General features: G+C 44.4%; 1 long non-coding RNA gene across 1 annotated transcript; it reads right to left on the bottom strand.

The window, feature by feature from the left end:
- Positions 1 to 756: 756 nt before the first annotated feature.
- On the bottom strand, positions 757 to 3,365 carry LOC127601753 (uncharacterized). The gene is made up of 2 exons (XR_007962630.1): positions 2,784 to 3,365; positions 757 to 1,309 (listed from the first exon to the last, which is right to left on the bottom strand). It is a non-coding gene; the product is annotated as an uncharacterized LOC127601753 (long non-coding RNA).
- Between the last annotated feature and the right edge of the window lie 760 nt (positions 3,366 to 4,125).

The raw sequence follows: 4,125 nt of genomic DNA, 5'->3' as shown, positions 1-4,125 counted from the left end.
CATCTTCCGAACCGCTTGATCCTCACTAGGGTCGCGGGGGGTGCTGGAGCCTATCCCAGCAGTAGGCGGGGGACACCCTGAATCGGTTGTCAACCAATCACAGGGCACACAGAGACGAACAACCATCCACGCTAACACTCACACCTAGGGACAATTTAGAGTGTTCAATCAGTCTGCCATTTTTTGGAATGTGGGAGGAAATCGGAGTACCCGGAGAAAACCCACGCAGGCCCGGGGAGAACAAACTCCACACAGGGAGGCCGGAGCTGGAATCGAACCCGGTACCTCTGCACTGTGAAGCCGACGTGCTAACCACTGGACTACCGGGCCGCCTATTTAATATAATACTTAATATAAATAATTTTCATATAGGCCCAGTAGTCCAGTGGTTAGCACGTCGGCTTCACAGTGCAGAGGTGCCGGGTTCGATTCCAGCTCTGGCCTCCCTGTGTGGAGTTTGCATGTTCTCCCCGGGCCTGCGTGGGTTTTCTCCGGGTACTCCGGTTTCCTCCCACATTCCAAAAAAAAACATGCGTGGCAGGCTGAACACCTTGAACACTAAAATTATCCCAAGGTGTGAGTTTGAGCGCGGATGGTTGTTCGTTTCTTGTGCCCTGCGATTGGCTGGCAACCGATTCAGGGTGTCCCCCGCCTACTGCCCGGAGACAGCTGGGATAGGCTCCAGCACCCCCCGCGACCCTAGTGAGGATCAAGCGGCTCGGAAGATGAATGAATGAATGAATTTTCATATAATACTTAATATAAATAATTTTCATGAAAGTTATAGTAATATTGTTACGGTATCATTCTGGAAAAATGGATTGTAGATATAGTCGTACAACGGGATGGATGCATGGATAGCAGGATAGACAGTGAGAGAGACAGATATGCTCACAGGCAGAAAAGATGATTGCAGTGCACCATGTATGGCACAGTTTGCTCTATTGACAGCGCAATGTTTACACAAGGCAGGCGCGTACATCCGAATGGAGCCCGCGCAGGCAACGCACAGCCAGGCCGACCCGGTGTCCCACAGGGCCACGGAAGGATCTCTGGCTCTCCGTGGTTGAGAGGAGCAAGGTGATCTGTATTCATTGGCCTGCTTTGGCGAGGCCTGCTGTCACGGCTTCCCCACCCCCTCCCCATGGGAGGCACTGACGTGTAGTGTAAATGCACATGTGTGCATGTGCGTGTGTGTGTGTACACTTGCCTCTCATGGCACTAATGCTGCCTGACAAAGACGAATGGAGCCAGACCACCCACTTTGAGCAAGCGAAGGTCCAGCGAGCGTCAGCGCCAAGGGAGTATTCTACATAAATAAAAAAAAGGAAAAGAAAAAAAACATTGTGTAGCAAACAAGTAAAGTGAGGAGGAGGAGGAATAAGTGAAGAGTATTGGAAATGCATGACGTAATTGCAGGGATGTCAAACAGATTTTTATCATGGGCCACGTAGCTCTGGTTTCCCTGAGGGGGGCCGTGATGACCGTGAGAATATTGGAAATGTATTGGAATCAGATCACGGTCATCATATGACATTTGTGTGGTTGAACTGGTTAGCCGACTAATCGACTTTACTACTCTCAATTCAAACTTGAAACGTATTCATTACTAATCACGTGCCTTTTTGGGCCTTCTGCTGACGTCGTCTGACTAAAACGTGGATCTGTGGAGCAGGAAATGAGATGATGAGGGCGACGGGGGGGCTAAACAAGGCCAAATAGTCACCCTGAGCTAGCGTGGTGATGATAAAAGATATTTGAGAGAGGAGGACGACAAACGGAGGGTTTCATAGAGTGATATATCATTTTTACTCACCCAGTCTTACTCTCCGCTGGTGCTGGAGTAGCAAGAACCACAATTTTTATTCATATGGGTGTCCTTGAAACGACAACTAGCAGGACAGTTCTCTCAGAAAATACACTTCAGTGTAGAATAGAAATATATTTACATAATTTTTTTTTTTTTACAATAATTGATTTGTTTGCTCATTTAGCGATGCAACGGACGTGTACTGACAGGCCGAACAATGAAATGCACTTCCACAAGACGGAAGAAGACACAAGAAACCGACAGTACGTGTTCATCTGTTGTCGTTTGCACAACAGAGTCCCAGCTTTGCGTGAGGCTAAACAGGCACCAATTTTCTGGAAAAAAAAAAGTACAGTTCTTGCATTTTGTGTATGAATGCATTTACTGAGCAAAGTTCAGTCCATATCTCATCGGATATAATTTTTGATCGTCAGCATGAAATATATCTGACTTCAAGAACAATTTTTTTTTTTTTGCTGCTTCCTGGAAAGATGATACGAGACATAATCGATGGATAATATTGATTCTTTGGGTGAAAAACAAAATGATAAAAATGGGTGGTGCTCAATTGCTTTGAATGAGAGAGGAGACAGGAATATTGGGCTTAAAAAAAAATTTTTTTTAAACGAGCACGCGCACGTAGAACGTGCAAAGTCCACATTGCAACCAAGCTGCCTTCAGGGAAATCCCAGATCAGGCAAATTCTCAAAACAAATTACACAGAGGTTCGCAGAATTAAATGAGGTGCTTGAGTGGTATCCGCCCTGCTGGTTTTCAAAGTTTTATTTGCGTTTTTTTTTTTGCATCATTGTGTGTCACCAATTAACAATTTATTGACACAAAAAACATTGCAAGCACTTTGTGTCGTGTTGCCTTCCTTTAATATCCCTAAACTACGATAAGGAGGTTGCTGTTGTGTGTACAGTGAGCAGCCTACAATACAAATCCAGTGTGTGATGGATACTTTACTTACAAAGAAGCTTTTGAAGTGAGATTACGATCTTGCGGGTGTTGACATGTAGCATGACGCTTCGGGCGAGGAGAGTCCACGAGGCCTCCTTTGACGGACCGACTATGTCATGTGGAAGTCTGTTACAATCGTCATAATGACTGGCTTTTGCCGTGAATGCACAGATGCTCTTTCTCTAGGCTAAAGATGTCAGCCCACTTTTCTGGCCAAGAGTGGACCCCGCCACCCCCCCCCCCCCCCCCCCCCCCTGCTTGTGTTCACAACAAGACTCTTGTCAGACTCATGAAGACACTCGGGAGCAGCGAGAGTGCTCATGAGAGAGAAAATGGACGAGACGGTGATTACCAAAGGGAAAGAGAAAAGCTGTGCTAGTGATAATGGAAGAGCAGCAGTCAGAGAGGATAATTTCGACAGTCACACGACTGTGACGTGATGATGACGACGATTACGAAAGGTTTTCTTTTATGATTGAACTGATTGAACTGACGTGCAACACGTTGCTTGGTTTGTTTTACTGTTTATTGTATATGTTAAATTGTTCCATGTACAGCACTTTGTATGCAGCGATGGCTGTTTCAAAGTGCTCTATAAATACAGTTGATTTGAGTTATTTTGAGCTCAATTTCTATCAGTAGCTTTGTAAACCCTTTAAAGTAGACTGGTACCTCTACTTATGAAATTAACTCATTCAGTACAAGCCAATTCTAGACCAAGTCCGAAAAGACGTTTAAAAACGTCTTTGGGAGTGAATGAGTTAATTAGTTCTAGAAGAAATTTCTTAATTAGAAAATTTTGGAAGTAAGACACGTTTGCCATGTAAATGCCCTAATCCATTCCAAGCCACCCCCAAAATTCAGACAAATGTTTTCTAAAGCATAAAAATGCATTATAGTACTGTATGTAACAAATACATGTTACAATTACATTATTGCACAATACATGAGAGTTGTGCATAATGTAAAAAACAAACAATAGAGTCAAGAATAAAAATGATGGTCATTTAAATTTTAACTGCGTTTATTGTTTTGGGTTTTTTTGGCCTCTTTAGTTCATGTTCTCTCTCAGAAGTGGTTTTTGCCTGACGTTTTCTAAAGAACTGATCCAAGGACGTTTGCGTTTGTCGGCCATTCACCATCTTTCGAAAATGTCCAAGGCAAACATGAGCATAGTGAGCGATCGCCCGACTGGTGAACACTTTTTCTGGGTAATTCACATTTACGTAACACTAGCGGAACACCTCATGGGCGAATGACGGGGTCGCTGCATCGGTGGAGGTCCCCTCTTAGCCAATGGAATGCCAGAAAGATGCTCGGTAATAGCCAATAGCAGAGCACCGATAAGTATG

Source organism: Hippocampus zosterae, chromosome 6 (assembly GCF_025434085.1).
Source record: "Hippocampus zosterae strain Florida chromosome 6, ASM2543408v3, whole genome shotgun sequence".
Classification (NCBI taxonomy): Eukaryota; Metazoa; Chordata; class Actinopteri; order Syngnathiformes; family Syngnathidae; genus Hippocampus; species Hippocampus zosterae.
The sequence above is the reverse complement of the archived record's forward strand: the minus strand, read 5'-3'. Positions and strand labels throughout refer to the sequence as shown.